The sequence below is a fragment of the Primulina tabacum genome, chromosome 5 (genome assembly GCF_025594145.1).
Source record: "Primulina tabacum isolate GXHZ01 chromosome 5, ASM2559414v2, whole genome shotgun sequence".
NCBI lineage: Eukaryota > Viridiplantae > Streptophyta > Magnoliopsida > Lamiales > Gesneriaceae > Primulina > Primulina tabacum.
This window is the reverse complement of record NC_134554.1, coordinates 19,795,776-19,805,381: the sequence shown is the minus strand read 5'-3', so window position 1 is coordinate 19,805,381 and position 9,606 is coordinate 19,795,776.

The following is a 9,606-nucleotide window of genomic DNA, read 5'->3' as shown; positions in this document are numbered from 1 at the left end:
ATATTTCAAGCTAAACTAAAAAAGAACAAGGAAAGAGAATAAATAATTAACAATAGAGATAATGGTACATGTGTCAATCAATTGGGCTGAGGGAGTTGCATAGACTCTAATTCCGCTGTGATTCATTTTGGTTTGATTTGATTTGATTTTGATGACTAATTTTAAATTTTAAATTTTTGAGTGAATTAATATATGAGATATTGTAGGAAAAAGTAGTCATTGACACTTCATAAAAGTTGAATAAAAATTTTTTTTCATTGTGATTTGGAATGATTAAAAGTACAAATCATATTAGAATTATTCATTATTTGGATATAATCAAAAACTGAGAGAAACAGAAATTTTAGTTTCTCTGGGTAGGTTTTTCAGTTCAGTTTTGGATATTTTTTTAAAAAAATTTCTGTATTTCGATTCAGTTTTTGTGAATAAAAACTGAAATAATCAAATCGATCGTGATTTTGATTAAATTATAGTTTAGTCCTTAAGTTTTTAGTTTTGATAGATTTTACCATTAAACCTGCGCACAACCATCCTTTTGTTGCAGGAATTCTCAAAGTTCTTACATTAATGTTTGTTTTATCGATTTTACTTGATATTATGTTATATTTAATTATCTGATACCCGCGGACCGAGGATGGATCCAGCCCACTCTCGGTAGCCCAGATAGTTAGTGGCCTAGCGCTCAGAAACATCTGGGAGGTCATTTACCGCGAGGTCGGTTGGAGGTCATCCAAGAGGTAGTGGCCCAACGTTTGGAAAAACCAGGAGGTCAGATTCATGGCCCAGCACAGTGTAAGGTCACCTCATCTTGGTTTGAATTTTCTAAGAGGTCATCTGGGAGGTCATCCCAGCCGACCTCCCGTATCCACAGTCTCGTCGAATAGATATTCTACCGACCTCCCAAGAATTCCCGAGCCGACCTCCCATATCGTTGAATCGGGCCGATTAAAAGTGTCATTGTCGAGCTCCCGAGCCGAGCTCCAAGATGGTCTAGAATATGGACGAGCTCTTACCTGGGAGAGCTTTTATTCAGACATTAACAGGTAACCCACGGAAATAAAGCCCAAAAGAGTAAAGCCCATCAGGATCTAACCAAATCTTGCAGAGGATCTAACCAAATCTAGCCAAATCTTGGGCATGATTCTGAGGATCTAAATCTACCAAATCAGGACTATATTATTTTCCAATAAATATCATGTTTCATTTATTGTTTATTCATTCATAATTCGCATTCTCTCAGCACACACATTATTCACTCAGTTTTCTATTCTCTGACTTGAGCGTCGGAGAGGCTACGCCGGAACGATCTTCTGGCCCCCTTCTAACGTTCTTGTTTGTGCTCTCAGATTTTGAAGGTCCGATCCGAGCTCTCCAAGTGAAGATCCAACCTCCCAACTACCATCCCGGATTTCAGCAACATCAATTGGCGTCGTCTGTGAGAAATACTGAGAAAAGACGTAGACATATGGGGACAAAGAGGTAGAAGAACATGCCCTAGAGGTGGTCAGAGAGGCCCTGGAGGTGGTCAAGGAGGCCCTGGAGAGGGTCAAGGGAGAGAAGTGGCTGGTCTCAGTCTAGATCAGCTGAAGAACATGCCCTAGAGGTGGTCAAAGAGGCCCTGGAGGTGGTCAAGGAGGCCCTGGAGAGGGTCAAGGGAGAGAAGTGGCTGGTCTCAGTCTAGATCAGCTGACCCAGCTGATTAACACATCTATAGATGAGGTCCTCCGTCGAAATCGGGCTCCAACACCACCACCACAACCACCACCCCCTCCTCCTCCTAGGCACCTAGATGCAGTATGGGAGGAAATCAGGAGGTTGGGTAGACAAGTGGGGGGCTGACCTCCTCCACTAGACAGGAAGAGCTCTCTCTCTCCCGAAATACTGAACAAGGACCTCCCACCTAACTTTCGTCAGCCGATGGTTAGAGATTACGACGGGAGTACCGAGCCCGAAGAAGTCTTGGGGAGGTTCAATAAAGCTTGCGAAGAACACTTGGGGAGATTACGACGAGAATACCGACCCCGAGAAAGGAGGAAGTTGGAACTCCCGAAACAAGCCGAAAAGAGGCCACGTTTACCTCCCTTGGATAAGTTATGCGAATTCCATCAAGAATATAGTCACATTACAAATGACTGCCAGAGACTAGGAGAAGAGGTGCAAAGGATCATGCAGACAGACCCTCACATGAAGAACCTCTTAGCCCGACCAGAAGGAAGGTACCAATATGACAGGAGAGGTCGAGGACCACCCTGGGTAAATCAGAGACCGCCACCTAGAGAGAACCAACCCAACCAGGGGGGACCGAGCGGGACCCTCAGTGACAACAGGGACCTCAAGTCGAACAAATAGCCAATGACCCGACCCGAGGTGTAATACACATGAATTTGGTGGCGCAACCGACGGTGATTTAGGAAGGGCTCGGAAAGCCCACGGTAGGAGATTGGAGATCCTGGGGTTAGACCTAACTCCCAAGTTCGATCCCACCATCAGTTTCGGACTAGAGGACCTGAAAGGTATTGTGACACCCCACAACGATGCCTTGCTAGTAACTCTCACTGTCCCCAATTATGACGTGGCGATTCTTTGTTGACACCAGAAGCTCAGTGAATATTCTTTTCAAAAATACTCTTGATCAAATGAAAGTGGAAGGGTTCAAGTTTGACCCCATCTCTACGCCTTTATTTGGCTTCACGGGGCACGCGGTCCAAACCATCAGGACAAATCATGCTTCCTTTATCTTTGGGAACGGGACCGCATCGCATCACGAAGATGACGTGTTTTACTGTGGTGGATGCCCTTTCTTTGTACAATGGGATATTATGTCGACCGGCCCTGGCTGACTTTCGAGCTGTGAGTTCCACTTATCATCAAAAGCTGAAGTATCCTGCGGGGAACCACGTGGGAGTTGTATGTGGGGACCAGAAGTCCTCACGTCGTTGCTATGTAGATTAGGTAAATGTTGAAGTGAAGAGGTCCCGAACTGAGGTGGGGATGATTGAAACTCAACAAAGAATGATCTCCAAAAATGAGGCTCAACTCATATAAGAGGAAGAACCAGAGATATTGGAAATAGGAGCCCAGCGGAACGTCAGGGTGGCGGCCGACCTGGACCCTGAAACTAAGAATGATTTGTTGGCTTGTTTAAAGGCTAATCCCGACGTGTTCGCATGGTCCCACAAAAGCTTCAGGAGGTCAGTCCAAAGGTCATTGAACACCGCCTCAACATACTTCCGGAAGCTCGACCAGTCAAACAGAAGAAGAGGCACTTTGGCCCCGAAAAAGACAAGATAATAAAAGAGCAGGTGGACGAGCTTCGTAGGGCAGGACACGTATGGGAGATCTTTTTCCCCACATGGTTATCAAATGTTGTCCAAGTCCTTAAGAGTTCGGGAAAATGGAGGATCTGTGTCGATTTCAGATATCTGAACAAGGCTTTCCCAAAAGATTGTTACCCCTTGCCAAGGATCGATCAACTGGTTGACTCCACTGCAGGTCATCAATATTTATGCCTAATGGATGCTTATCAAGGATATCATCAGATACCCCTGGCAGAAGAAGACCAAGACAAAGTGAGCTTCATCACCTCCGAGGGCATATTTTGTTATGTGGTAATGCCATTCGGGTTAAAAAATGCAGGAGCTACTTATCAAAGACTCACAGACAGGGTTTTTTCAGCTCAGGTGGGAAGGAATGTGGAGGTCTATGCAGATGATATTTTGGTGAAGACCAAGAGTTCGGCTGACCTCATAGCTGACCTCAGTGAGACCTTTGCCACTCTGAGATCTTATGGGTTGAAGCTGAACCCCCAGAAGTGAACCTTCGGGGTCAGAAGCGGGAAATTTCTGGGATATATGGTAACGGAGAGGGGGATTGAGGCCAACCCCGAGAAAGTAAAGGCCATCCAATCTATGTCACCTCTTGGGAATCGCGAAGATGTCCAGAAGCTTGCCGGACGAATCGCAGCTTTATCACGATTCATTTCAAGAGCATCACATCGAAGCATGTCTTTCTTCCACGTACTCAGAAGCTAAGAAGTTTGAATGGGATGAAGAATGTTAAAAGGCATTCGACGAGTTGAAGAAGTATTTGGCGGAGCTCCCCATACTAGCCAAGCCAGTTCCAGGAGAGCAGTTATATGTTTTATCTTTCACCCGATCACAGTTCAGGAGCCTCAGAGCTCACCTCATCTTGGTTATGCCAAGTTTACAAGAGATATGCGTTTATACGAACCTCAGCTCGGCAGGGACTTTACAACTTGCCAAATTACATTACTTTTATTAAGTGTTGGGCCGAGCTCCCAGAGCCTGGCCGACCTCTCTCAGCGTGACCTTCTCGAGTCATTATTATATTAAGTATTGGGCTGATCTCCCAGAGCCTGGCCGACCTCTCTCAGCGTACCTCACCGAGTCATTATTTTTATCAAGTGTTTGGCCAAGGTCTCTCAGCGTGACCTCCTCAAGTCATTATTTTATTGTGTTGGGCCGATCTCCCAGAGGCCGGCCGACCTCTCTCAATGTGACCTCGATCGGTTGATATTTTATCAAGTGATCGGCCAAGCTCCAAGGGCCAAGCCGAGCCTCACTCCGCAGTGACCCTACCAAATTATTGTTATTAATTGTGGGACTGACCTCTCATTGCGACCTCATTAAATTGTTGATCATTAGGGGGGTTTCTGACCTTATACAGGAAAAAGTAACGGAATATAACTTCATTAGGGGAGTCCGGTACAAAGAAATAAACAAAAATAAAAATAAAAGAAAATAAGCTAAGCCTAGCTGATCACACATCAGGGGGAAAATTCTCCACAACCCTCTTGGCATTCAGAAAATCGACCGAGGTCCCCTCCGGAGGATAGCCAGCTTCCTTGAACTGGGCCACCGTACCATCAAAGCCTACATAAATGAATTTGAGGGCCTTGTTAGCGATGATGTCCCCAAACTCCTCGGACTTCAGGAAAGACTTCTTGAAGACCTCAGACCCGTTGGCGAGATCAGCTCGTGCTGAAACAATTTCCTACTTGGCCACGTTAAGTTCCTCCTTAACGGCCTTCACCTCCTCCTGAGCAGCCTCTAGGTGGACCTCAGCAAGGCGCAGCTCATTCTTCAGCTTCAGGGTCTCAGCTGCGAAGCCCTTCCGCATGTCGGCCTCCCTCCTCTGCGATTTGGCATGTTCCTTCTCCAGGGCCTCCGTTATGGCAGGCAAATTTTCTCTCCAGCTCAGCCGAGATTGACTGAAAGGTCCTGACATCCTTCGAGGACTGTTTCCGGGAATTGGTGACTCGGAATGCCACCTCGGCTTTCAGCAGGGTGGCCTATAAGGAAAAATTTTAGCAAAGTCTAGACAGTATAAATAGGTTACCTGAAGTAAATTACCTCAGCGCTGGTGCTGGTGGACCTCGTGACAAGCTCGGACCAGTTAAGCTCTTCAAGAAAGTCTGCATCGGCCTTCGAGGCGACGTCCCGGAGAACAGCTCCGGCCAGAGGGGACGGCCCGACCCCCAAGATTCGAAGGTCCTCCCGGTACATATCATACAGATTGGAGCGGCAGCGGAGGACTTTGGAGGAGGTTTCCGACCTCACCTGCCGAAGGGGCATGGCATCAGTTTGAATAGGGCCGAGCTCTCCACTGCTTGCAGACTGCCCATGGGAGCGGGGGGTCTCAGGGGCTCGGCGTTTCCTGTGAAGAGCTCCGGGGGACCTCCGTAGCCTCGACGATGGTAACCATAGGGACCTTGATGCAATTCTTCAAACCACTGAAAAGCAAACGTGCTCAAAAACGGAGTCACACCCTCGATTCGATGAAATAAAGAAACGGTTGTGTCGTCCCGATCTTTTTGAACAAATAAGTGTGTAATATTCACCTCTAAATTACGAAGAATTTAGCAACAAATATTAACGAAGGATAAACAATCGAAATTCAAGCGAACCTTCAAAGAACTCGTCTTTGACAATCCGAGTGAAGAACAATCGACAAACGCCATAAAAGTATTAAACTTTGATAAGTTTGATTTGAGAAACACACAAAGGTGTATACAAAGCCGAGCTTTGAAAAGTTGAGAGAAAACTCTATCAATCTGATTAATTCATTAAAAAGTCCTTTTACAATGATAATTTTCGTCCATATATTATCACAAAATCAGAAAGTTATGAAAATATAATTACCAAAACAAATAGAACTCTAAAATAGGAAACTAGGTATTTCTGAAATTGTGCCGCGCGCATATGCGCGGAAGTCACTGTCTTCGCATTTGCACAGTGCGGGCCCCAATTCCGCGCACGTGCGCGAAGTCTTCTGTTCCGCCCCTTTTGAAAATCCTGCACCGCGCATATGCGCGCCCCGTTTGGCGCATATGCGCGTCATATATCGCGCATGTGCGCAAGGACCACTGTCCTCTCGGGCCATTTTGCACTCACATGCTTGGTTGCTTGGGACTCCTTCATTATACTCTTTGTTGAACTCCACTAGTTGCTTGAATATGCTTGATTCATCATCATTGAGCTTGATAATACGAGACAACAATGCTTCTTAATTCTTCTTCCAACCATTTGCACGTCATGCCCGGCCAGATTCATATCATACTCCCATTTTTCAAAAATATTTGTCATCAAATCTTGTCTACCTACGAAAAAACGAAGCAAGTTAGTAATAAAAAGAATTAAATTATCAACATGCTTACCTGTAAACTCAAGTTTGTAGGTGCCATTGTTTGCTCGCTCCTTCAGCACTGGAATTCCCAACATCACCATTGTCTTTCCTATAAACTCGTCAACTTTACCACATACCAAATAATAAATGACACCAAATGATAAAATACCATTGAGTATCACAAAAATAAGGTTTCTCCCCTTCTTAGACCTAGTTAAAACACAAATGAAATCTATACACGTGTACGACCATAGCTCACTAGGAATAAGACATAGTTCATGCACGATATAAGAATCTAGCCAAAATGTCAATCTCTTATATGCAATGCATGTTTCACAATCTCACTCAATATACCTCTTCATATGCAACCAACACATATAATCATGCATTTTATCAAAGATAAAAACACCGCTATATGCATCACTAGTATGTAACTCATGCAATGAATATAGAATGAAGAATTTATTCTCCTTAAAATTGTATTCATTATAAACATAAAAATTATGATATTCATTCATGCTCTTTCCAACGCCATCATCAAACAAATATGAATCATGCAAATAGAACACAGTAAATGTACTATCCATGCAATCATTTAACTCATCACATGAATTTAATTCTAATGCACACAAGTCATTGCCATGACAAAGCCTTATCAATTTGAAAATCTTTGAACACTCAAAATCAATAACATTTGAATTTAATTCATACAATATATCATCATTCTCAATTCTGTGACACTTAGGCAACAAGGTTAAATCATAGTCATACCTCCTAATTATCACATTTTCAACCCATTCTCCAAACTCTTGAAAGCAAAACAACAATGACTTAAGGTAAGCAATCAAATCATACCTCTCAGATGTTGTGTTGACAACTAACCTTACCTCATCGCGATTGCTCTCGAATTCATATGAGTCATCCCATTGCATTCTCACACCATCAACACTTGCTCGCCTCCTCATCATGACATCACCATAATCTTGCAAAGAAGAAGTAACAATGCTCGGGATTGAACCGGCTATATCATCATAATGAGAATAAACCACTTTGTACAAAGGTACATGAAGAGGTGTATGCAAAAAAAAGTAACTCTCTACCTCACTCTTTTCACTCTTTTGGGCCTTTAATTTCTTTTTCTTTTCTTTGGCCTCTTTTTATTTTTCATCTTTTCTCTCATTTTTCTTTTCTATGGCCATCTCACTCTTTTGTTCACTCTTTCTTTCGGCCATTTCACATTTCTTTCCACTCAATTCATGAATAACTTTCAATTGATCTTCAAGAACATTTGGAGTCAATTGAACTAATGAAATATTTTGTTCCTCAAGAAATTGATCTACAATAGTCCCTCCTTGCCTACTCTTCACCTCCATAGTAGACAAGTTAAACACTTCTCTCCCATCTAATGATTCAACCACCACTGTATATTGTTCAACATCATTCAACTCACCAACTAGAGGAATACTATCATCAACAATTTTTTTAACCACAACCTCAACTTCATGTTTAAGTTTAGTAATAACCTCATCCTCCACTTGAGATTCAGGCTCACCCACAACATCAACCTCCATTTGAGATTTAAGCTCAACTGGCGATTTTATTATTTGATATTCATATTTGCTAGCTTCACATCTTGACTCCTTCTTTGGCTTAGCATTGATTTTCTCTCCCACACTCCTTCGCCAAGTGGATGTCAAAGACCCCGTAGGCACATCACATTCACTTTTTTGCCAACTCCTCTATCCTCCTCACATCGCCTATCATCATCTCGATCCAAATGCGATGCTCTATTCCTTCCAAATCTACTACCTCGTCTATTCCCATCAACATGCCCATGACATGTCTCATCTTCTCACACCTCCTATATTTTTTTCGTAGAGGCTTAAACTCCTTCTCCCATATTCTATCCAATCCTCCTAACATTAATTGAAATTGACAATCGTCAATCATTATACCTGCAAGAAAGGGTTAGTATAAAACAATAAAAGATAAGTTTCCTCACCACGAATCCTCACTGGTCACTCCAATGAAAATTCACTCGACTCTCTGTTTTTTTTTTTCTCTTTTTTTTGTCCTCACTACAAAACCTCGCACGTCACTCCAAGAAATAAACACTCGCCCTCAAGTTTTTCACTCGATTTTGAAAATTCTCTCGTAGGGTATGCTTTTCAGGCTTTGTAGCTTGTGTGCATCAAAGTCACAAGTTCAAACTTCGCGACACTTGCAAACTGACTTACACGGACTGCGTAAAAAAAGAAATTTGAAATTTGTTTTTTTTTATTGTGAGAGTCACTTGAACATTACTCACAATAGAGATAAGAAGAAGATTCAATGCTAAATTGTAGCACAATTTTTTTTTTGATTGTGAGAGGCACTTGAATATGGCTCCCACAAGAGAATAGAACAAAATACCAAAACCAATCTATGGCAAAATTTCGGAAATTTTGTATTTTTTTTTGCTCTTGCACAAGGATGGCTGTGCAAACTCGAAAAAAAAAATTTATAATGACTCAGAATTTTCGAGAATCACAAGATTCACGAAAGGTAAAGAACGTTAGGATAAACAGATCTGATAACAAACAAGGATAAATACAGATCTGAAAATAAAAGGATAAACTTACTTGAATCAAAGGGAACCTAAAGCTCTGATACCAAATGATGCGATTCTTCAGACGACGAAAAGAAAACGTGCTCAAAAACAGAGTCACGCCCTCGATTCGATGAAATAAAGAAACGGTTGTGTCGTCCCGATCTTTTTGAACAAGTAAGTGTGTAATATTCACCTCTAAATTACGAAGAATTTAGTAACAAATATTAACGAATGATAAACAATCGAAATTCAAGCGAACCTTCAAAGAACTCGTCTTTGAAAATCCGAGTGAAGAACAATCGACAAACGCCACAAAGTATTAAACTTTGATAAGTTTGATTTGAGAAACACACAAAGGTGTATACAAAGCC